Source organism: Schistocerca americana, chromosome 6, assembly GCF_021461395.2.
Source record: "Schistocerca americana isolate TAMUIC-IGC-003095 chromosome 6, iqSchAmer2.1, whole genome shotgun sequence".
Taxonomy (NCBI): domain Eukaryota; kingdom Metazoa; phylum Arthropoda; class Insecta; order Orthoptera; family Acrididae; genus Schistocerca; species Schistocerca americana.
The window spans coordinates 321,560,017-321,586,685 of record NC_060124.1 but is presented as its reverse complement, the minus strand read 5'-3'; positions in this window follow the sequence as shown (position 1 = coordinate 321,586,685).

The following is a 26,669-nucleotide window of genomic DNA, read 5'->3' as shown; positions in this document are numbered from 1 at the left end:
CCATTTGTTTCATATGTCTCCTCTTTTATTATAATAAATTCTTTCACGTTAATGTTGCATAATTTCTTGCATTACACTTACACAATAGTTAAAAAAAGGGATTCTCCACCCAATGGGCATGACATTACATAAGCATATTACTATTCTATGGTCTCGTAATGTTTCTGTTTATTGGTACTGCTCAGAGCCATTTGAACCATTTTTTGTAATGTCCATTTTATTGTTGCTTTATTATTGTCTTAATTGTAAACTAATGTTCTCTTGACGCAGCCCGTATTGTTCTAAAATAGTTAATAGTGTTAACTGCTAAACGGTTAGTCACGCAAGGTGATCGTTCTCTCCATTCCGAGCACTGGGTTTATTCGGATTTCCGCTCTACTCTAACCTGTGCACGTCTTTTTGTCTACGCGTAACTACCGCGCCCAAATCCATTTGAACTTGCTTACTTTGTCTTTCTTTGCAATTCTTACCCGTCACACTTTCCGTCTTTACCAAATTAGCGACTGTAGCTCAATCGATGCATACAAAGATTCATGGGACGCTGGTCATTCGGGAGCATGTGCCACGATTTCGTTTCTTTGTCTGCAGAGAGCATCTTATCGGCTACATTGTATTGCCGCCACAACAAACAGGTTACGCACTTTTTGAGTGGTAAAAGGAAACGCAGAGCTTCGACATACGATTGTGAATCTGCTGCTTAACACCATGAAACGCGAACGTGCGTCCGTGGACGGTATAATCAAACTAATTCTTCAAAAAATAGCTCTGAGCACTATGGGACTTAACATCTGAGGTCATCAGTCCCCAAGAACTTAGAACTACTTAAACATAACTGACCTAAGGACATCACACACATCCATGCCAGAGGCAAGATCCAAACCTGCGACCGTAGCGGTCGCGGGGTCTCAGACTGAAGCGCCTACAATCGCTCGGCCGGCAAACTAATTCTTGTTTGCGGAAAATAACGACGTACGTTTTAAGGTTCCATTGCATTCCTTTGCTTTAGTAAAAGCGATTGATGTGGGGATCATCTAGATTACATCAGTGAACCGCTATGAAATCGCGGAATGTGCGTTAAATCCTCCCTGTTACAAATGTACAAACAGGCTGCATTAATATCGAGCATAGTGCTGTCATCTTGAAAGAAGATTGTCACAGTAGAGAGAATTAATAATTTTCAGAACTGCTTGTCATGCAGCTGTGTTTGTTATAGGTGTCGCTCTGTCAGTGTCACGCGGATGTGCGTCTGTTCTGTTGCAACAGCGGCGGCAGCCAGACGGCTTCCCGCCCACAGCCGCAGAGCAAAACAAACGGCGCGCTAGTGTGGCCGGCGCGTTTCTCTTCCCTCCATCTTTCTGCCTTCCTTTTGGTGCGCCACCGCCCGCATCGCTGCCCCGCCGGCGACCTGGGAGGGGGGAGCGCTTAAAGCGAAACCTGTTCCGCGGCGACTGCCGGCCGTGCCTGGCCTTCGGCGCGCTGCCCGCCACGCCATTTATTACTCGCGACCAGACACTAATCTTCCTTTTATCTCTGCCATCCCATAACGAGCAGTTTTGGTGATGCTGCATGCAGGCTAGGGGATCGACCTCTGGTGCCAGGGTCACCATGACCACGTTCAGGCCTGTCTCTTTCTTGTCGTGCTCTTTACGTTCGGGATTTTCTATCTACTTTTCATAAACACTGTACTTGGCGCCCCCCTGCGGGTTCGGGGGTAAGAATAGGCCCGCGGTATTCCTGCCTGTCGTAAGAGGCGACTAAAAGGAGTCTCAAACGTTTCGGCCTTATGTGATGGTCCCCTCTCGGGTTTGACCTCCATCTATCCAAATTATTCCGAAGAGCGAGCCAATTGGGGAAGGGCACCTTACATGGTGCACTGTATCCTTCGTGCAATTAGACCTATTGCCGTCTTTCTCGTCGTTGCGATGGTGTCCCGCTCGTTTTCGATCTCATGGGCGATTACCACGCTGCACTCTGCAGTGTTTCTTTTAACTGTGACGACGACCTTGGCCATTTTTGCACCTAAGATCCAGCACGGTAGCCAGTCCGTTGTGGTGGGGTCGCCATGTACCCTCTTGGTTGTAGCCCCCTGACAACACAGGGATCGCTCTACTGATGCCTGCGCCGTTCACTCCCCACGTATGCCAAGGAGTAGATGCCCATCTCCCTGGGGCATCGGGACTCCCGGCAATGGCCATCCTGCCAGGTGGCCTTTGCTGTGGCTGGGTGGCGCCCGTGGGGAGGGCCCTTGGTCGGAGTAGGTGGCATCAGGGCGGATGACCCGCAATGAAGCGTGGTACATCATCTGTCGCTGGCGGCCAGCCGCCAGCAGTCTCTAAGCGTTCTCGGGCTCAATTTAATGCTGAAAAGTACAATCCGAAAACGTTCCCCTCTCTGGCCACGCCGTGGGAGGAACGTAAATCTCAGGATGGCAGTAGCACTTATTCGCCCCGATTCTTAGTTTGTACGAGAGCTGATGGGGAGTCTTTTCTCTCAACAAAGCCTCAGTTCTTCGTCGAGCATTTAGAGGACAAGTTTGGGGAGGTGGAGGGCTTGTCAAAAATGCGCTCTGGATCGGTCCTGATCCAAACGGCATCCTCTGCCCAGTCACGACGGTTACTTGCTTGTGATAAGTTGGGGGATGTTGCTGTTACGATCACACCGCATAAGAGTTTAAATATGGTCCAGGGAGTTATTTACCATAAGGACCTTCTTTTGCAGTCTGATGACGAGCTGCGCGCCAACTTAGAGCGCAGAGGTGTACATTTCGTCCGGCGCGTTCATCGGGGTCCGAAGGAAAATCAGATAGCTACCGGTGCCTTCATCTTGGCCTTCGAGGGTGATACGTTACCGGAAAAGGTCAAGGTGATGGTCTACCGATGTGACGTCAGGCCCTATATTCCTCCCCCGATGCGGTGCTTCAAGTGCTGGAAGTTTGGCCATATGTCTTCCCGCTGCACTTCCAGCCTCACATGTCGAGATTGCGGACGCCCGTCTCATCCCGATACTCCATGTGCCCCGCCTCCCATCTGTGTCAACTGCGGGGAGCACCATTCACCTTGCTCGCCAGACTGCAGAATCTTCCAGAAAGAACGCAAAATCATGGAATATAAGACCCTGGACCGACTGACTTATACTGAAGCCAAGCGGAAATACGACCGATTACATCCCGTGCGAATGACGTCATCCTACGCCGCCGCTACGACACCTGTGCCCGCCCCATCAGTTTCACGACTTCCAGCCAGCTCGATAACCAGTAAGACTCCTCCTGCCCCCTTGCCAGTGGGGGGCTCTACCCACCGGGTTGCTCCTGCGCCACCTACCTCAGGGGCAACACCATCCCCCCCATCAGGGACGTCCGTCCCTGCTTCTAAGCCGGAGAAGTGTCCAACTTCTTCGGCTTCTCACGCTCGCAAGGGGTCCCTCGGGTCCCTCCCTTCCCAGGTTTCCACCAGTGGGAAGGCTGACGACCGCCAGTGGCGTAAGTGCCCGCAATCAGCTGGTCGACGGGCTTCACGATCCTCCTCAGTCCCGGAGACTGAATCGGTGAAGCCCTCCCAGCCAGTTAAACCCAAGGAGCAGCGTGAGAAATCAAAGAAGAAGAGCTCTAAGCCCAAGGAACTCGCGGTGGCAGCCACCCCACCGCCACCTTACAGCTCTGCGTCTGAGGACGAGGTGGAGATCCTGGCGTCCGCTGAGGACCTAGAACTCGCCGGTCCCTCAGACGCCATGGATAACACTAGCACGGGTGCTCAATCGGAGGCAGCAGGTGACCCAGCGGCGTAATCTGCCTTCCCCGTCCTGTCACGCCTTTCTCAGCCATGGACAATACCATCCTCCAGTGGAACTGCAGCGGTTTCTTCCACCATTTAGCTGAGCTCCGCCAACTTCTCAGCCTTCGCCCTTTCTTCTGCATTGCTCTCCAGGAAACTTGGTTTCCGGCGATGCGAACCCCCGCCCTCCGTGGCTATCGGGGTTATTACAAGAACCGAGCAGCTTATGAAAGGGTGTCTGGTGGCGTCTGCATTTATGTCCTTCACACTTTGCACAGCGAATCTGTCCCTCTCCAGACGCCTTTAGAGGCTGTCGCTGTACGCGTGTGGACGCCACAGGCTGTTACCGTCTGCAGTCTTTACATTCCACCGGATGGTGATGTCTCGCAGCATGTCCTGGCTGCACTGGTCGCCCAATTGCCGCCACCTTTCTTGCTATTGGGCGACTTCAACGCTCATAACCCTCTGTGGGGTGGGTCAGTGGCAACAGGTCGAGGCGCCATCATTGAGCATTTATTGTCGCAGCTCGATCTCTCGCTGTTAAATGATGGTGCCTTCACACACTTCAGTGTGGCGCATGGCACCTACTCCGCCATTGACCTTTCAATCTGTAGCTATAGCCTCTTACCGTCTGTCCAATGGAGTGTGCATGACGACCTGTGTGGTAGTGACCATTTTCCGATCTTTTTGTCACTACCACAGCGCCACTCTTCTGGGCGCCCTAGCAGATGGGCTATGAATAAGGCTGACTGGGACTTGTTCTCCTCCACTGCCGCTTTTGAGCCTCTCTCTACCGATGACATTGATGCGGTGGTTCAATCGGTCACCACCGGCATCGTTACTGCCGCCGAATCTGCCATTCCCCATTCCTGTGGGTCCCCTCGGCGGAAGGCTGTGCCTTGGTGGTCGCCTGAGATCGCTGAAGCGATTAAAGATCGCCGGCGGGCGCTCCAGCGTCACAAGCGACACCCCTCCCTCGACCACCTTATCGCCTTCAAACGGCTGCGTGCGCGGGCCCGCCTCCTTATCCGCCAAGGCAAGAAGGAGTGCTGGGAGCGGTATGTGTCCACCATTGGCCTCCATGTCACTCCCTCGCAGGTCTGGGCCAAGATTCGACGCGTCTACGGCTATCGGCCACCTGCCAGCGTCCCTGCGCTCTCACTGAATGGAGCAGTTTGTACTGACTCCGACGTCATTGCCAATCGCTTAGCAGAGCATTTTGGTATGAGTTCCGCTTCTGCGAATTACCCCCAGGCCTTCCGCTCCATTAAAGAGCGGATGGAACGTCGGAGCCTTTCGTTTCGCACCAACCACCCAGAATCTTACAATGCTCCATTTAGTGAGTGGGAATTTCGCAGTGCCCTCGCTGCTTGCCCTGATACCGCTCCTGGGCCAGATGGCATCCACTGTCAGATGCTGAAACACCTTTCAGTGGACTGCCAGCGGCGCCTTCTCGATCTTTACAACCGTCTTTGGGTCGAGGGGGAGTTTCCGTCGCAATGGCGGGAAGGCATTGTCATCCCCGTTTTGAAGCCTGGAAAGAACCCTCTGGAGGTGGACAGCTACCGTCCCATTAGCCTCACCAACGTTCTTTGCAAGTTGCTTGAACGGATGGTGAGCCGGCGCTTGCATTGGGTACTGGAGTCTCGGGGCCTTCTGGCTCCATCTCAGGGTGGGTTCCGTAAAGGCCGCTCCGCCGCCGACAATCTGGTGAGCCTGGAGTCGGCCATCCGTACTGCCTTTTCCCGCCGTCAGCACCTGGTTGCTGTCTTTTTCGACATGCGGAAGGCGTACGATACGACATGGCGTCATCACATTCTTTCTACGCTTCATGGATGGGGTCTTCGGGGTCCTCTGCCGATTTTTATCCGCAATTTTCTGTCGTGTCGTACCTTCCGCGTGCAAGTCGCGGCCTCGTATAGTTCCTCCCACGCCCAGGAGAACGGTGTGCCACAGGGCTCTGTTTTAAGTGTCTGTCTGTTTTTAATAGCCATTAACGGGCTTGCTGCGGCCGTGGGACATTCTGTCTCCGCTTCCCTGTATGCTGACGACTTCTGCCTTTATTACAGCTCTACTGGCATTGCAGCTGTTGAACGTCAGCTACAGGGCGCTATCCGTAAGGCGCAGTCTTGGGCTGTAGCGCATGGGTTTCAGTTTTCGGCAGCCAAGACCTGCGTTATGCATTTCTGCCGGCGCCGAACAGTCCATCCTGAGCCGCGGCTTTATCTTGCCGACGAACTCCTTGCTGTGGTGGAGACCCACAGGTTTTTGGGGGTGGTTTTCGATGCCCGGTTGACTTGGCTGCCTCATATCCGGCAGCTTAAACAGACGTGTTGGCGGCATCTAAACGCTCTGAGATGCTTGAGCAACACCCGCTGGGGCGCCGACCGCTCTACACTGTTGCGGCTCTACCAGGCGTTAATCCAGTCCCGTCTGGATTATGGGAGCCTGGCTTATGGCTCAGCATCCCCATCTGCGTTACGGGTGCTGGACCCGATTCTCCACAGCGGAATACGCCTTGCCACTGGTGCTTTCCGCACCAGCCCTGTGGACAGCGTACTAGTGGAGGCAGGTGTACCTCCACTGCGGTTCCGACGCCAACGTTTGCTGGCCGCTTATGCTGCCCATGTACTAAGCTCGCCCGGGCATCCAAACTATCGCCTCCTGTTCCCGCGGTCGGTCGTCCGTATGCCAGAACGTCGGCCGCGGTCTGGTTGTACAATAGCGGTCCGCGTCAAAGAGCTTCTCTCTGGGCTCCAGGGTTTCACTGTTCCACCTCCTTTCCGGGCTACTTTGCATACACCCCCATGGTGTGTTCGTCGCCCTAGCCTTCGGCTCGACTTGGCACAGGGCCCTAAGGACTCAGTCCCTCCTGAGGCCTTCCGCCGCCGCTTTTATTCCATCCTGGCCACGTATCAGGGCTCTGGTGTTGTTTACACTGACGGTTCGATGGTTGCTGGTCGTGTCGGATATGCGCTCACTCTAGGGGACCATTCCGAACAACGTTCCTTGCCGGATGGCTGCAGCGTTTACACTGCTGAACTGGTCGCCATCCTTCGTGCCCTAGAGTATATCCGCTCCTGCTCAGGTGAGTCCTTCGTTATCTGTAGCGATTCCCTGAGCGGTTTACGAGCTCTCGACCAGTGTTTCCCTCGTTCTCGTCTGGTGATGGCTATCCACGAGTCTCTGCATACTCTCGCCTGTTGCGGCCGCTCTGTGGTCTTTGTGTGGACCCCCGGTCATGTCGGTATCCCGGGTAACGAACATGTTGACCGCCTGGCGAAAGAGGCCACCAGCAAGCCATCTCTGGACGTTGGCCTCCCAGAGACTGATTTGCGGGCAGTCTTCCGCCGCAAAATCTTGGCGCTATGGGACGCTGAATGGCGGGAACTGACAATGCGCAATAAACTCCGTGCTGTCAAGGAGACGACGGCTGTGTGGCGGTCATCCCTGCGAGCCACTCGCAGGGACTCAGTAGTTCTTTGCCGGCTCCGCATTGGCCACTCCCGGCTGACACACAGTTATCTACTGCGCCGGGAGGACCCTCCTCTATGTCGCTGTGGGGCAGCTTTGACAGTGGCCCACATTTTGCTGGCCTGCCCCCTTTTAGCTGTGGTCAGGCAGACATTTGCGCTGCCTGCTACGCTCCCTGCCCTTTTAACAGACGACTCCACTATGGCTGACTCAGTTTTACGTTTTATTCGGGTAGGGGGATTTTATCATTTACTCTGAGTGTTTCTGTTTTCTTTTAATGATTTGTGTTGATTCTGGCCTTTGGCCTATGGTTTTACACTGATTTTGTAATGTGTTTCTCAGTGGTTGGCCTTTCCTTTTTATGTCTATGGTCGGCCAACCACCGTCACACTCTGTGTGGTTTTAGTTTGTTTTGTCTTGTCTTTGTCTCAGTATCTCTTGTTCTGTGTCGTCTGTGATCTCTTCTGTTCCTTGTTTTTATTCTCTGTGGGTGTTCTTTGTCTTTGGAAAAAGGGACCGATGACCATGGCAGTCTGGTCCCTTTAATCCCCCAAACCAACCAACCAACCACTGTACTTGGCGAGAGGATAAAAAAACCAGCTTGTTGTTATTTTGCAAGATTTTTCTTCAAAAGTGAATTGAAATGCTGTGTTGCGCTACGAAGGGAATTGTAACTTCTAGACACGCGTTGTTAGCACAAGTAGTTTATAATGCTTGGTCACAAGGTTTACAGTGAAGTAAATAAAACTGTAATTAATTGTACACATAGAAATCTGCGAAACTTTGCGCTCATAAAAACATCAGAGTATTTAAAAATGTTGCAGGAATTATTTTGTTTCCATTGCGTTGTACATACACTAATTATTGTTCCGTTCGATGTAAAAAAACATATAATGTGAACTGACACCAATTTTTGTATATCAGTAACGAAAGATGTTTCCACCTTCCAACCATCTTAGAAACGCTAATCACTAATAGTAAATTTCTCCTTATGGGGCAAGAGAGAATAGTGTTTCGTGGCATCTTTGAATCTGCCGCAGCTTTTCCAGGCTGTTAAGCTAGTTTTTCTTCTTGTTTACGAAACAACTGTACTTGTGCATTCTCGGGACTGATTTAGTTTTTCTTCTTGTTCACACAATGAGCTGTTCCTGGGCCCTCGCGGGATTTATTGGACCCAGAACCAGATGTTCGCACTCTAGATAATTCACAGATAGTCTTTGAGAATTTATCCCGGGAGCCTCACGTCTTTAGGCACTCAGTGTAGAGAGGCAACTCAGAAGTATAGAGGGGGCGAGGAAATGCTTCGAACCTAGAGTTTGTCTATTCCGTGTGCGTCCGTCCGTAGTTGTCTGGAGCTCCTTCAAATTTTCGCACCCACGGACATGGCGTCGGTTTTACGTGCCTTGAATTGAGAAAATGCATTTTGGACCTGATACCCTGATGGTTTTCTCGCTCAGACATTTAGAAACAAATTCCTGTCAACGATATGGCATTCTCCACGGCACATAGTTGTGTTGCGTCCAGTAAAGGGAGGCAACGACAAGTTACAAGGTCCCGTGTGCAGAGCTGTTTGAAAGTGGCACCTGTTTTACGACTGCACCTTGTATCTTCAATCACGCCGCGCTATCTTCAGTATTCGCTTAGTTATTATGGTGTCTTTTCAGGGAGCCGGGAAAGTAAACATTATCAGTGGCAAGGACGGTAAGGATCAGCATTCTCCGAAGTACCCTCCCTACCGGCTGCGGGACAAGCATTCCTTCTTGAGATGTGTGACAGGCGAAAAGCAGTACCTATCGCTGTAATCAATGAATTTTCTGCTCCTTCTTTTAACCCGGAAGCCCCAGATTTCAGTCAGGTGCCAGTTTTGTAGACGGCATAAGTATTTTAGTTCTTTCTCAAACGGTACGAGCGTTGGCACGCATTGATTGAAGCCGACGAACGAACCAATTAATTGACAACAAGACAACCCGTACGTACGAGTTTTTCACTAAGAACTGTCTCAGAACGGGCAAGTACGGATTGGCCAGTTTTCTGCAATCCACAGGTAAGTTGGCTTCTTACTCCGCCAATTAACATCGCCTAGAAATATTGAAGTTGCAGACGTCACCCGTTTTTGGCCCTAACGCCATTAAAATGGCGAACATAAGCAATTAATGGAATATTACATCTGCCTTAAGTAATACTTCGCATTAATATTTGTTGGCTACGACATCTCACAACCGAAGTGTTACCTTGCAAGCTAACGTAATCTTTCATTTAAATTAGATGGCCCTTGACAGTAAGAAGGCTGAACTGTTTCCGCCATCAACACAGTGACAGGAAACCTGGTCTTGTTGCTCTCACTTTGTTGCCACTTCCGTCGCGCAGAAGTGTAACTAAGGCCCTTATTAAAATTAAGAACATGTTTTTGGCGTAAAGATACGGACACTCATATCATACTTGAGTTTCAGGTTTATATGTGATACGTGACTTGGAGATGAAGAGGCTTGCGCGAAATAGACGGTGTGGCGAACTAGATCAGACCAATCTTCGGACTGAAGACAACAACAACATTGTGTTCCTGTTGGAGAGAGATTTTCTGTCAGGGCAGAGATCAGACTGCAGACTATTTATCCTCACAACGTTACAACTTCGGATCTGAAACGTCAGATATTAATGTAAAGTACACCTAGACCTCGGCTACGCCACAGTTCAGTTTACGGGTAGCAAGCACGTTGCAGTCATGCTATCCAGGATGAACCGTCGGTGGATCTGGAGATGGAATCCTGGTTGTTTTTTGTGGCAGTTAGTGCTGTCTTCTTAACTCAAGTGGCATACCGGTTGTATGACGAGGGTGGAGTTCGGACCGTATAGTGCGGACAGGTGCATAAGTGGTTTCAAATTTTAATGCCTTATTGAAGTGGATCCATACAATCCGGATGCGCAAAGTCGTTAAAACATTGCGAAACAGTGGCAGCGGTCCGGACTGAGTAATGGGCTGTAAAGTGCGCAGTCTGCTGGGTGAGGGAGAGGCAGCGAGCGGTGTCTGGTTAGGCGGCTGACTCCGGGTGACCGGTTTGGGCCCGCATTAACCTTGTCCGACTGGTTTCCCGGCCTGTTCTGAAATGCAAATGAGGCGCGGCCGGACCGGATCGGGACGTACGCGCAGATAGCTCCATCTCGGAGCCAACGGCCCGGCCTCTGCGGCCGCAGCGGTCACCTGCGCGTGCACGCCGCCGGTTCCGGGACGTAAGTGCAGAAACATTCGTGTTTACTTGATAGCCTGATCAAGTCTGTTCCCGAGTTTACTAGCTGTTCCGTTTCCTTAAGCACGGTAAAGTAAGTTTTTCAGTAGTACTTTGAGATGACAAAGGTCATTGGATACCTCCTAACGTCGTGTCGAACCTCCTTTTGTCCAATGTAGTGCATGGAATCAACAAATCGTTGGAAGCCGTTACAGAAATTGTGAGCCATGCCGCCTGTGTAGCTGTCCAGCCGACGCAGAATCGTTTTTTGCACTAACTGACCTCTCAATTATGTCCCAAAAATGTTCGAAGGCGTTCGTGTCGGGAGTTCTGGGTAGCCAAATCATACGCTCAAATTTTCCAAAATATTCTTCATACTAATCGCGAGCAATTGTGGCCCAGTGATATGGAGCATTGTCATCAATAACAATTTCATCATTGTATGGGAACGTGAAGTCCATGAATGCGTGGAAGTGGTCTCCAGGTAGCCGAACATGACCATTTCCAATCAATGATCGCTTGAGTTGGAGCAGGGGATCCAGACCATACCATTTAATTAAAGGCCACACCATTATGGGTCCACCACCAGCTTGCGCAGAGTCCATGGTTTAGCGGGTTCCACGAAAACAAATTGTGGAAGTTGAAAATCTGCTGCCAAACCCGCTTTTCCATGATCGGTATAGGAGTGTTTACATAAACAACCAGAAGCGGTGTTGGAAAATCATTTATACGCTAAACTGGAGTTGGGAACCAGTGTAAAGGTTGATTCTGATATGCAGAAGATCGAGGTTCCATACATATTTCATTGTTTGACTTCTAGTTGGGAAGAATGAGGTACTGCGGTAGTGAGGAGAACGTTAGTGCCTGGAACAAACAGAAATACAGTAATTGTCCATTACTCTGGAGTATGAACGTACTGCCATCCTAAACATGTACCGAGCTCACTAGTCGAAGTCGCCAATGTGGGTAAGTCTTTGTTGGCGTTCAGTCCAAAGGTATTCTGACTGAAGTTGGTCGAGGGGGGGGGGGGGGGGGGGGGGGGGGAGGGTGCTTGGAGGAATGGAATATGGCTTAACAAAAGGACAGTTGCGGTCCTCTACCGACGAATTTGTAAAATTTGGTTTGCTTAAAGTAGTTTTTGGTAACTGTTTTGGAGTTCAGGGTAAAAAATGTGTATTAATAAATAATAAGACGCCTATTTTAAGTTACCTGATATTTATTGGTTTAGGTAGTAAGCTATTCGCCGCTCTTATTTTTTTGTTAAAATGTGTTTGGAATACATTCCAACCTATATTGCTACATAATAATTAAAAAAGTGATTGAATCTGTTGGAGTAATATATTCGCTGATTTCTGAAGTCATTTTACCCAGTGTAATATGATACTCCAGGGGGGGGGGCTATACCCCCCCCACCCCTTGCCACTGCCCCTGGGTAGTTGCACAAATTCCCATCACTATTATGTGGCTGAGAAAGGAGTGAAACGACAACCTGTAAATTCCTTTCCTGTCCAACTTTATACTTTTGATCAGCAGCTACTGGACCATTCCTTAACAAGCTGTGAAACTACCACCTTACATTGTGCTATGTTTTTAGGGCAACAGTTGCTTGTACACAATCAATAAATAATCAATATCACTCAATCAATCAATAACAAGTGGGCGCGAAAGCTTGCCATCGGTTCGTAGTTCAGCGGTTGCTGAAGAAGCACCGCCCCCTTTCCCCGTGGCAGCCAACTTGCAGCTTATACAAGAAACGAACACGTAATGGATTAATGTGTCGCAGAAGTGACAGAGGAGTTAATGGCGAGGAGCTAGGATCAGTTACAGCCCATTTGCTCATTTTTGTAAATAATATTAACAGTCTCTACACACAACAAAGCACGCGGATCAACACTACATGCTGAGCGGTCGCTTACTGTTTCGGCGCACAATACTGTTACGTAGCTCATGTAGCGCGTAAATATTCCGGAGCGGCAGGAACACAGCAGACTTCCGCCGAACACAGAGGGGCAAAGTAAAAGTGTGTGACCAGTTTGTGTCAATACGTTTGTTCTTCTTGCTTTAATAATGCATTGGTAATTATGTTTCTTGCGATGATTGAGTTAGTAGTTTTGCCGGCCGAAGTGGCCGTGCGGTTAAAGGCGCTGCAGTCTGGAACCACAAGACCGCTACGGTCGCAGGTTCGAATCCTGCCTCGGGCATGGATGTTTGTGATGTCCTGAGGTTAGTTAGATTTAACTAGTTCTAAGTTCTAGGGGACTAATGACCTCAGCAGTTGAGTCCCATAGTGCTCAGAGCCATTTGAACCAAGTTAGTAATTTTCTCATAGGAAACTGTGGATCTGTTTCACATCTTCTCCTCCGCAGTTAACCAGGTCTTGACTGGCTGTCCGCTTGATAGTCCTGCACTGGAAAAGCAAGAAACGAAGTCTCCGTGCATTTGATCATAGAGTGCGTCGCAATGTATCAGTCTTGACATTATCAGGTTCAAACACCTCGACCTTTGTATAGCTTTCCCGATGACTACAGTTCAGCCTCGAACTCTTCATTGTTATGCTACGAACAAAAACATTGGAGGAACAAGTGGCAACGCGTTTAATTATAAAGTTCTAATATAGTAGAAATCTCGCTACCCACTTGGTGAGTATTAGCCGCAGTAGAATACGGCTTTGAGCTGATTAGCGTAATGTTCTGTTTATATCGTGCCTGTAGTCAGTAGTAACACCAAAGCTACCTGACAAGTGCAGTACGGACAACTATATGGTGATAAAAGAGCATTAAGGAAGCGAACCTTACGATTCTCTTCGATGGCACGGTACTCAAAACGGTTTCAATGCCTCGTGCGCGTGTTTGACATGCTTCAGAGCCACTTCGTGCAGAACATCACTCTCCGGCATTCCCTGTCGAGAGAACGGATTCTAGCTGTGAGAGAGATATTTCATGAAGCTAAATGATTTTTAAGTACTCCATGCATTCTGCATGTTTTACAGGGCGATAGTAAAATTTCGCAATTAGTTGTTCAATGCACATACAGTTAACTTGCGAAGACATAATCGAATGGCGTGTATAATTTTGCCTTTGCCTGCTTTGCCCTCGTTACTGGACTAGCACTAAAAGATAAAGGGTAAAATGCTGTCGTGACTATGTAAAGGTGATTCGTTTCAAATTCAGCCCAGTATTACTGACTGTATAACGTTTTATCTGTGACCATTGAGGGTGATGGTGGTTGTTGACCTAGAAAGGATGCTTGTGATGACTGGTTCTCCCACTGCCAAAAGATTGTTGACAGTTGCAAAACTGACGACGCACATATCGTACGACTCTTAAGTCGTTAGCCCCATATACCGCTTATTTTCAATCTTTCTAATTGGCCTATACACATGGTCTTATTTTCTGAAACCAAATTTCTGTTGCAAATAATGATAGGCCACGTGGTGAAAGGATAGGCAGCTGAATCTAACCTAAATAAATTTGAAGCGCGTAAATAGACAAAATATCTGCGTGTGTCTGACCACGCGATCGGCAATCATTTACTGGAATCAATCATAACCTTAAAGTACCTAGGAGTTTGTGTCCAGAGCGCCTTAAGATGGAACGTCCATTAAATCTTGCTGTGGAGAAGAAATGCCAGAGGTCACTTACAAAACATTCGTTCGATCTACTCTTTAATACTGTTCGTCAGTCGTGGACCCAAAGCAACTTGGATTACCCTGTTCCGTTTAGTCATTGTGAGAATGTGACGAAAATATCGGCATACTTCTGTCAGAGATATTGCAGGGCAGTTGCGGAGGGCCTTGAAAAATTTATAGTGCCCATCTTCCAAAACTGAGGCCAGGTACATGCGGCTTGCTGTATCTTTTAAATGGTGCAGTGATCATGAAGCTATTAAATGGTGCAGTGATCACGAAGCTAAAATCAGATAGGAACCGACAGTCCTCCTTCCCCCCGCACTATCTGTGAATGGAACAGGAAGAAGGGGAAGTGGGAGGGGTGAGGGATGGTACTTACACACTATGTATGCACCGCACGAATCGTACGGTGGCTTGCGGAGTGGAGATGTAGATATGGGTAACAATGCAAGCACTCTCACATGCATACAATATGAAGTTAAAAGTTGGATAGTGGTCGTGTTGGACCCAATCAGTTTTCTTAGCTGTGGTATCGGCGTTAATGGCGCGGGATGAGGTGGGCAGTTGTTGGAGGCAGTAGGAAGTGGAGGTGGCACGCTGCCATGCGCGCTATGGCAGGCAGAGACGGCGCTTCCAGTGCAGTGCAGGCTGCGGGCGCCGGGCCAAGCACACGCCTTCACGTTGCCAGCCAGCACCCTACGCTGGCAGCCGCCGCACTCGGAGCTAACTAACAATGTCATCGCCGCGCCGCCGCTCCTTCCTAAACGACCTGCTGGGGTCCATCGAAATAAAGGCGCCCACATCGTAATTGCTGTAAATTTCTCTTTACGTTCCGCTCGGTTACAGTAGTCAACAACCATTTTGCATTTGATGTATGCTATATCAGTTCCAGCGTATTTCTGGTTGTAAGATCAAAATGTTCCATTAGAAGTCTCTTTGCCTAACGTTTCACCGCGTAATGCGGGAGACGCCCTGAGAGGCTATAAAGCCTTCATTAATCAATTTTCGAACTCAAAGAAATATCACCGCGCAGCGAGCGTGTCGGTGACCTACTTCGACCTTTGCTGAAGAAGAGTTGTTCAGATGAGTGTGAATTCCTAAGGGACCAAACTGCTGAGGTTACCGGTTCCTAGACTTACACACTGCTTAAATTAACTTAATGCTAAGTACTACACATACACCCTTGCCCGAGGGATGACTCAAACCTCCGGCGGGAGGGGCCGCGCAGTTCGTGACATGGCGCCTCAAACCGCGCGGCCACTCCGCGTGGCAGAAGAGTAATTGTTGTTTGGTTTATTCAGGGATGAGACTAAGTGCTTCTTGTACGTTCTGGCATCGTAATGATCGGATCTTGCTAAAACCACAATTCCAGAAACGCGAATTTTATTGTTCCTGGGTCCCAGTGCATTATCTGATCCTGCCGATTTACCCATTTTGCCGAGATGACAATTTCTAATGTACTCATTATCACGGGTGTTGATTCTCTGTTAGTAATTCCTGCGAACACTTGGCCCCATGGGCAGTGAGTTTTGTGTATTGCTGTGGCAAGCTGTGAGCGTAGGTCCTTCGCGATATTCAAATATTCTCATATCTTTCTTGTCGGTTTGCAGAGTTTATCAACACTGCGTTGTTCTCAGCAATCTGCCGATGCGATCAAGTTCTTACGTGGGGAGGAAACGTTTTCCATTAGTCGTCTCTTTTTTGCCGAAAGCTATAGATATTGTAGGATGCAATGCGCTACTTACCTCTTCGCCACTTTAGCCTTTTTCTGAACACCAAAAACAGAGCTTCATAGGTTATTCTAGTCCGGCCCGGTTTTAAGTTACTCGCTTTTTCTCCTTGACGTGGTGACTCGAATTTTTGCGAAGGTATTTGCTCTTGGACCATGGCCTAATGCTCTTGTAGGTAAAATCACGAAGGATGGAAATAACGGCAGTGAAAGCCTGCAGTGTATAGTCTACACGTGTTACTAAACCTGCTGCCCTCTGGAAGGCAGGATAGGTGTGAGTTGTGCGCCTGCTCTCGCCAGCGTCGCGAGGCGGTCGCTTCCGCGTGAGCGCGCACCGCCGGCGGCAGCTTCTCTGTCCGGCTTTTAAAAAAAGAATGACGTCGTCCGCCGCGCGCTGCTACTTTTAGAAGCGCGCCTCGTACCGTACTGCCGAACATACGCTTCGGCACCTGGCGTCCACCGCACGCGACGCTGGGAAGCTCAAGCTGCTCTTTTCGTCTGATGAAAAAACACCACCAGAAGCCATCCATCGCTGCACTTCCGCAATATGTACGTCACTTGACGTTGACGTAACGGTAGGGTCAGTCCCCCAAGGGGTATGCAGATACTGTAGTTGCGATTATCGTGACGCCTAAAAAGGCTGACAGAAGACATCGGTGTTATCACAATGTGTCGATATTGTCATGCAACGACTCGAATATCCTTCCAAGGTTTATTGCTCCCTCCAAACGCTTGAAGGACGTGCACTCCACTTGAATTCCTGTATCGACTACTTTCTCCCATTCGTATCCTGTTCCAGCTCAAAATATTCCCACATCTCCTCAACCGAGCGAGGTGGCGCAGTGGTTAGACACTGGACTCGCATTCGGGAGGACGACGGTTCAATCCCGCGTCCGGCCATCTTGATTTAGGTTTTCCGTGATTTCCCTAAATCACTCCAGGCAAATGCCGGGATGGTTCCTCTGAAAGGGCACGGCCGACTTCCTTCCCCATCCTTCCCTAATTCGATGAGACCGATGACCGATGACATCTCCTCAGACATGGGGAATACCTTCACCCCTGCTACAGACCCTGTAGACTTGCGTATGAATATCCTACAGGGTCCCTCCATCACCCAATACTTGAGAGCTGACGCGCAGCCGCGACCCTGTCATAACCCCCCCCCCCCCCATGATTTCGAAACACTTCATGTACATTCCCAACGTAATTCAAATCTCCTTTCCTTCCCAAACCGTCAACGCATCCCTGAAATCGATCCTAAATTTCAACCATAACCTAGCATTGCCCAAGATGAAGGCTCCAACCGGCCATTTCCTTACCCAATTGTCATCCCATTCATCTCCTAGCGCTCATATTGCACCCATCAGTTCGCTCCCACAGATTGGTTCAAATGGCTCTGAGCACTATGGGACTTAACATCTCAGGTCATCAGTCGCCTAGGACTTAGAACTACTTAAACCTAACTAACCTAAGGACATCACACACATCCATGCCCGAGGCAGGATTCGAACCTGCGACCGTAGCGCTCGCGCGGTTCCAGACTGAAGCGCTTAGAACCGCTCGGCCACCAGGAGCCGGCGCTCCCACAGACGCTTCACATAATTTCCATCATTTCCACATCAGTACCCATATCCCATCCCCTATTTCCAGTTATCAGGAACCCAGACATATAAAGAGACTGTAAGTCCAACACCAGCATCTTGCTCTGAATATCTTTAACTATTTTCTGTTATTATCTTTTAATTAAGTTACTGCGGAGTGTCTGTCTGGCCGCTGCCAGCCCGCCATCATATGAGGCCATAAAAGTCTGTTAAATTAAAAAAAACCTCATAATATTTAGCGAGTATTGTGAATGACAATGAGAAATTGAAAGTGCTTACACGAGACGTTACCAGCGCTTGACAGAAATTGAAAGGGTCGTAAAGATCTTTTCATAATTGCCACGCATGAGATGAGTAACTTCTGCACAAACTTATTTGCCTATGTTTCAAAGGCCAAAAACAAGGTATAATTAACCAAATAAGAACAGTAGTTTAAGCACTGGGCTCAGATTTGTAAATAATCGATTTATAATCAGCGTATAGTCATTTAGTTTCAGATTTCCGTGCGTATGCAAAATGACTTCTAACAAGCATACTTGTTGATACTGCAGTTCGTATTGTGTTTTCGTTACACCATTGGGCTTCTCTCTCTCTCTCTCTCTCTCTCTCTCTCTCTCTCCCCCTCTCCCAATCTCAATTTCTATCACTTTCCCCCCTTCCTTGCCCTCCTCTTCTGTGTGTCCATTTAATCCTCCTCCTCTGTGTGTCCATTTAATCAAGTACTCGGTTCACAGTTGATAAATCATTCAGTACCAGTCAGAAAGGAATGAGAAAGAAAACTTAGTAGATTTCTGCATGTAAGTTCGCAGGATGAAAATCTTTGAACTACATATTCTCACTAGTATAATTTTCGACTGATAACGCGGAAAGAATTAGTTTCATGTTCAGTTGCGTTTGGCTTCAAAGAAAATTTCCAGTTCTCACGCAAAGACCCGTTTTTTAAAAATCCCCAAATACACCCACCAATGAACGAGATTTCAGTCTCACTGTAGTTTATTGAAATGTTTTTAAATTTATGTGTGCGTGTCAAGTGTGAGAGCTTATACACCTTTCGGGTGCTGAGGTGCTTCTATCGGCGTCGCAACTTCCAGAGTTTCGCGTCTTTTCAATTACGCACGTGAAGTTAACTACGTTGAATCTCCCTACTATGCGGAATGGTCAGACTTAAGTTGTGACGTCTCAGTTTTTGCTTGGGTAGCACCAGCCACCAAGAACGGTATCATGACAGGATTTCAGGTGCAGGGACTGTACGCTCCACTGCGCTGCCTGCTGGGCTGCTACGGAACTGTGGCATTGGTTTTGTAGCAACTTGGGCCGGCTGAGATGGCTGCGGGCGCCGTGAAAACAGCTTTAGGCGCACGTCGACGAGTTGCACGCTGCCCTGCAATTACCCTACCCTGACGGCTTGGCAGAAAGCCAGTTGCAGTGACCAGCGCAAACCTGTAGACCCTCCACGACGTACCATGTTCTTGGCTGATCTCTCGTGCAGGTCTGCTGTTCTGGCACAGAAAACATGATTGATATGTATTTTTAAAAAAGTTATTTCATATCTGTACCGCGGTGATGAATGAAGTTACGAAAGCGAGTTGGTATCTTATTCATGACCGCCTGCACACTATTGTAAGTGAAAAAAAAAATTAGAAATATCTTTGACAATGCGAAAGTTATTTAAGGTGAAACAGTTAGGGTACTCATCGCATACAGGAGGTCTAATAGCTTTCCTGGCGGAAAGGAAACGTTTGAAGCTGCGAGTGCGAGTTAACAGTCAGCATTTCCATGATTAATCACGGAAATCATCCCTCGAGAGCGACATGTTCCTGCGCAAACTAATGTACTGTCTTTGTGGTTGATACGGATGAAATTATGACGGTATCAACGACTCCACTCACAAATAATTGCGAATTTATTAAATGTCCTTGGCATGAGAGCCCTAGCAGCCTGCGTTTACAGTGCAGTAGCTAATGCCAGCCCATTGTCACTCAATTTTAGCATATTTCTGTGCCACTTTTTCGAAGAGATCAAAACGCGTTCTATCACAGTACTAGTGTTTACATATACTTTCGAATGCCGTTAAAATGTACTTTCACTTTAAAAAACGTGCCATCTCGGTTAATACGAAGGTTCACCTACCTAACAAAATTTTTCGCCGAATACACCAACTTCGGTCAGAAAGCAAGATAACCAAGGTCCCGCATCGCGGTTAAAAGTAAACAGAGTTTAAAACAGCAAACTGTGTGAGCGCGGTTAGTTAACGGCCGCCTGTAGTATTTTCGTCATCAAGCAGGTGTGTTTGTAACTCACTACTGTTATAGTCCGTTCGTTTATGTATGGCGGTATGGAAAACAACACCAAAATTTTCCAAGTACGGCACGAATACCACTATCGAATTGGTGAGTGCGAATGCATCAACTCTTAAAAATAAAAGAACTGTCGGCTGCATTTTAAATGTACTGCAACGTACAGTGTCTAGTTTCGGTTATTATTTTTTCGTTTTTTCCCGTCAAGTTGGAATATCTACGTCATTTAAATACAAAATTAATTAAAAATATGCTAATTTACACTTATAGCAGTCAGTTCTGTGAAAAATGCGCATCGTATTTCTAAATACATACTGTACACATAAATCCAGTTTACATTGCAAACAAAAAGTTTTAATTACCGTTTTTTTTACAAACGGTTTTAATCACGATTGTATAATTAAAAGAACTACAAACTATTTTTCTATCATTTTGTACAGTCTAAACCGCGCGACCGCTACGGTCGCAGGTTCGAATCCTGCCTCGGCGATGGATGTGTGTGATGTTCTTAGGTTAGTTAGGTTTAAGTAGTTAAGTTCTAGGGGACTGATGACCTCCGCAGTTAAGTCCCGTAGTGCTCAGAGCCATTTTTTCTATCATTTTGTATTATGCGCTTCAAGTAAATGTTCATAGAATATGCACCTTTGTTTAAAAATTTGAATCGACGTGGAATCGAACCCAAGCGCCACTCCCACTCAACACAGTGAGCAAGCACGTTACCACAAGGCCACACTACTTGTCAAAGCGAATCTATTTAATGTATTAAACATCTTCGAAAAATTTAGAAGACTGATTTTCCGAGAATTTTTCGGTGTTGTATGGAACTGTCTTGGGAGTGATGTATTTGTGTTTTAACGTCAAGTATCATAAATATAAAAAAATTACAAAACTGCTAGTGTCGTTATAGATATCCACAAAAGCATTTTAGATTCTGTCCTACTAAAACAGGAACTCTTTGTACTTCATTGACTTTAAACCATTATCAAGTACTTCAGTTGGCTACTGTCGAGATCATTAAACGAAAATAAATTTAGATAAAACTTTGCCTGCAATATATTGGGTGAAAATACTAGTTGTACCTGCGTAGGTTCTGTAAACACGTCGTTTTCTCCTTTTAACGTGGACAACATTTCAAACGTGATACAGATTTGGTACTTCAGTCCGTAGGAAAAGCTGTTCGTCAATTAAATAATAATTCAGCATAATAATTATGTAGGCGTTACCACATAATTCAGTCAGGTAGACATGGAAGTGGGTGTTTCATGCATGTGTGCTGTCGAAGTAAGACAGAAAGTATCATTTAGCCATTAGAACATGAAACTCATTAAAGTCAGTCATTGGTAAGGGTACTTGAAGTGCTGCAGTTTTAGCTTGCATGAAGGACAATTTTTAGTCCGTATATGTGAATTTTGTTCATCATTGACTTTTTTAAATTGTTTACTACATTATATATGTATTACATTTTATGAGATCCAGTAGTACTGTATCACTCCAATCCTCAAATTTTATGGCAACAAACAACATACTAAATATCAGACCACCGCAACCTACCCGTTAGAAAACAACTAATCTTTTGCCTCAGTAAGCTGGGAATCTCACTAAAATAGGAGCTATTACGTTTTGTCTTCTACATCAATACCGGAGAATCCCAATTGAGGAGATGGCACGTTACTCTTTTGTGAGTTACAGCTTCATAGGCTGTGCTCCGATGCCAGGTTATAAGTCTTGTGTTTACTCCTGCAACTCTTAACAAGTGTTGCCAGGCATGGTTCCTCAAAGTTCTTACGCAAGTTTAGTGTCTAAGGGCCTTTCTTAAAGGAAAGGACAGCAACGTAGTACAAAGTTATTGGTGCAGTATTTCATCTTACTGTCTTGAAAGGCAAAACATTAAAAGATGAACTTAAGTTGTGTAAACTCCATGAAATGAATCAGAAGTAATCGTCTGTGTAGTAAGATTTCACAACCTGCGACATGGTCGCGAATTGAACAGTGACTCGAATATAGAAAAAATTTCCTTTACTTCACGTCTATGGTCACAAACTTTTTGCCATCAGACTACCGGTTTCGGTCTATAATGACCATCTTCAGGTCTGTTTTTATAAACACATGTCCTCATGTGGAGCACGGCTGATGTCTGATGACGATAAATTTGTGACCATATACGTGAAGTAAATGACATTTATTATGTTGTAAGAGTCGTAGTAAAACATAAATTTGTTACATCTAGCAGAGCTCAAATGAAAAAAACGTCACTGGGATAGTTGTGACTGATGTGCAGAAAGACATGGGCTGTAAAAGCTGATGATCTTTACAACACTACTTCACTCCAAATAAGAAGTATGCTACAATTTTTGTGGCCTTCGTTACTCACTATACAAACGAAAACGTTTCTGTTTATACCTCAGTTGTGCGGTTTAAGAAATTATATATATGACATTTTATGTTGCCTGATGAGCCTCCACATCCCATTCCTTTGGCACGTTCTAGCGTCCTCTGCTTATTAGCTTTCTTGCTAACAGTTTAACGACGTCTCACTAATCATTGAGCAAGGAGCTTACGAAATGATGTTATCAGTCAAGTACAAAATGTATATGACAAGATTTTTCGCGAGCGTCTCTTGGCAAGGGTATGGGGGTACAGCAGTGAGACACGCTCACCACTATTATACAGCACTTTGTTCCGCTATCCTGTCTATCGCGATGTTGCAGTAAGGAGAAATAAAACGTTACGCCTTATGTAATGAATATGTGTCGTTATTCAGTACAACGTCCGCTGTGCTGGAGACACTTTGGCATGATGCCATATTACACTGAAGCGCCAAAGAAACTGGTATAGGCATGCGTATTCAAATACAGAGATACATAAACAGGCAGAATACGGCGATGAGATCGGCAAGGCCTTTATAAGACGATAAGTGCCTGGCGTTGTTGTTTGATTGGTTAATGCTGCTACAAAGGCAGGTTATCAAGATTTGAGTGAGTTTGAACGTAGTGTTACAGCCGGTGCACGAGCGGTGGGACACAGCATCTCCGAGGTAGCGATGAAGTGGGGATTTTCCCGTACGACCATTTCACGAATGTACCGTGAATATCAGGAATGGGTAAAACATCAAACCTCCGACATCACTGCGGCTGGAAAAAAAATCCTGCAAGAACGGACCAACGACGACCGAAGAGAGTCTTTCAACGTGACAGATGTGCAAACCTCCCGCAAATAGCTGCAGATTTCAATGCTGGGCCATCAACAAGTATCAGAGTGCGAACCATTCAACGAAGTATCATTGATATTGGCTTTCAGATCCGAAGGCCCACTCGTGTACTCATGATGACTTCACGACACAAGGCTTTGTGCCTCGCCCGGGCCTGTCAGCACCGGCATTGGACTGTTGGTGACTGGAAACATGTTGCCTGGTCGGACGAGTCTCGTTTCAAATTGTATTGAGCGGATGGATGTGTACGGGTATGGAGATAACCTCATGAACCATGGATCCTGCATGTCAGAACGGGACTGATCAGCTGGCGTAGGCTCTGTAATGGTGTGGGGCGTGAGCAGTTGGGAGTGATACGGGACCCCTGATACGTCTAGATACAACTGTCAGGTGACACGTACGTAAGCATCCTGTTTCATCACCTGCATCCATTCATGTCTATTGTGCATTCCGACGGGCTTGGGCAATTCCAGCAGGACCATGCGATACCCCACAAGTCCAGAATTACTACATAGTGGTTCCAGGAACACACTTCTGAGTTTAAACTCTTCTGCTGGCCACATGAGCATTATTGGGCATATCTGGGATGCCTTGAAACGTGCTGTTCAGAAGAGATCTCCACCCCTTTGCACTCTTACGGATTTATGGACAGCCCTTCAGGATTCATGGTAGCAGTTCCCCCCCCCCCCCCCCCCCCCCCCCAGCACTAATTTAAACATTATTCGAGTCTATGCCGTGTCGTGTTGCGGAACTTCCATGTGCTCGCGGGGCCCTATTAGATATTAGATATAGGCGGGTGTACCAGTTTCCTTGGCTTTTCAGTGTACTTTACGTAGAGCTCAAGCGATACTAGAATTCCCATTCTGCTGCAGTTTTTCATTTGTATTTCTTCTCTCTCCCTCTCTCTGCTGTACTGTTCAAAAATATTGAATTAATAGTGCCCTTGAAAAGTAGTTGCAGCGTAAACAGGATTTTACAAAGGAACGCTCATTTTATTGACACCGTTAAACGGTCGGAAGAAGAACTATATTGCATAAATCATTATCGAAATTTCATAAAATACAAAATAAAAAAAAAAATTTAAAGGGGTTCTGACAAATTACCACCCTTCAGATGTAAGCACCGTTGGGGAAACGTAATAAACCAGATTTTGCATCAGAATGAAATACAGGCAGTATATAGTGTAGGTCGCCTGTATACATCAAGCAGTGGGAAGCGATTTATCTACGTAAAAAGTGTAAGATGTCCAGATAACTTTATGTAAGATTTCTAAGTCGTAGTTGTTGAGCACCAGAAACATTACTCGATCGACCCATCATCAGCTCAGTCAAACTATGAGTTTAATTCCTTGCCGTCAAGGATCTGGAGTATAAATGAAAACAGCCTCTTATTGAATATCGGAAAGTACAAGGTTCTGCCATTTTGAGTACTCATTGTGTGGCACTACGAACATTGGCGTTCACCTGCTGTTGGCAGTTTATGCGAGAGTTCGTTCAGTGAGAGAGAGGAACGAAAAGGAGAGTGGAAAGGAGAAAGAAAGAAGTTCGTCGTCGTTAGAAAAATACACGGAAAAGGCGGCAAGTACTACGGCTGTTTTTGGATAATCTTAAGTAATTATTGTTTCTAGCGCACGTCACGCTTCATTCTCACACTTCGAAGGGGGTGAAGGCGTACCGGGTATTCCTATTTCACCAGCTGTTCGGAAAACTGTAGCTTTATCATTGAAGAAACGGAGTTTCAGCTCTCAGCATACTGCCTTGTAGATCGGACTGCTCAATCTCCTTTTGCCATCAAGAACTCATAAAGTGGACATTCCAATAGGACGTGGTCAGGTATACCTGTTGTTCGGCAACCGTAGCAGGTTGGATCCTTTTTGTGGATTCTGTTAGTTACTCTTGTCAGACAGTGCACAACACTGCGGTTCATTGAACGTGACATTTTGGAGACTCCCAGATGCGAAAGGACTGATGAAGCGGGCGTGCAGTTGCTAGGAGATGCGTAGAAGCTGGTAGTGGAGAGCTGTTAGAGCTAGTTGTCACGGCGCGTCACGTGTTTGCGGAGCGCTAACCAGCAGAGCCACAGTTCCGAGAAGCTCGCCGTCACGGCTGCGGCGCTCTCGTAATTGCAGGCAGCCGTAGCAGCGCTCAGTGACGTCACCAGCAGCGGCGCGGGCCTTTCCCACAGTCGCCTGCAAGCACGTTCTGCAGGCTATTATTTTTGTTGTGCCTTTCCCCATTCGTTTTCAGTCAGTTCCTCTACTGTAACCAGAATGGCATGCTGTTTTGAATGCACACTGTGGCTCATGTCGCTTATTCCTATTTAAATTGTACGGCTAGCTTAAATGCGACTGCTATTCTTAGATTTTTCTATCCGAAATAAACTGTACAAAATCTCATAGTCTCATATTGACGACACCCAACATATTATATAATATTTAGCGAAGGGCATCATTTCTATACCAGGGCGTGTCAGGCGATTTCTGTTTTTTCTGAACAAATATCGTTTTCTATACCGGGGCATATCAGCCGGTTTCTGTTTCTTCTGAACAAATAGCAACTCGCCAAAGTAGGCACATTAGCTCAGCTCCTGGTTGAAGTAGGGACGGCAACAAATGATTCCAATGAGACAGCTCTCGTGTCGTACATTCTCAACAGATGACGACGTGAATATAAATATTCTTAATTCAGTATGACCAACAGGGAACAGCGTAAAACGGATAGCAATTGGATGGGTGGGGTGAGAAAGATGTAGGCTAATCCAAATCCACAAAATTGATATTTGTCAGGAAAGTATTTTAAAAGTTGTAACAAATCAATAAAACACACACATTATTATTTTTTTTTGGGGGGGGGGTAGCCAACACAAGTAGTTTGTTTCTCCCTTGTCTTAATATACGTGTGCGCTTAGTTATTTTGTGAGAAAAAGCTATACATTATTAATAAAAAATATTTTGTTGCTGGATGACGCTACATTGGGATTTGGCCGTTGTCACACCAAAAGAAAAGGTTTACAAAATTGTGAACACCAACATATAATAGTGACTACAATATCTCACAAAATATAGCCAGTATCTATCACCTCTGTCATTTTCTTCATTTTTTTCCTTTGTTTCACTCAGACTGTTGATGTATACCTTCCCCCGAAATATCTGGTATATGTGGCATTAATGACATAACATCTTTACAGTTTTTTCTCGCAAATTTGAGGGAATTTTAAGTATATCGTTGGTAGCTGGAATGGTTTAAGCTCCTGACGTTCTCATCCTTTCCTAGTGATATTTGCAGTTTTGAATTCTTCGAAATCAGTACATTGATACCTCACTTTTAAATGTGACGGCGTTCCTTCATCAGAACGAAAATCGGAACTGACATCCATCATAAAGTTTGCCCCTCTTTGGAATATTTATCTGCAAAGGTGTCAGATCTGTAAAGTCTTCTAGCTTCATTTTAACAACCGTCTGAAGTGCTTCTGGTGAAAGTCTCCTTGATGGGTTCCCCATTTTCCCTGTAAACATTATAAAATTATATGCCCAGGTCAGAGAAATTTACTGAATTGAATATGATACTTAAAGAAAAACAACACAAATAAACAGAATACAACATAAGTAGGGACTTTCCGAAAAGCAGTGTTAATTTAATCTTTCGGTACCTCTTCCGCCTTCTGGTGAAGTGGAGTGCCCATCACTCAAGCATTTCTATTCGTTCTTAAGATGTCCTTGATTGTTCTGGTGTGGTCGCA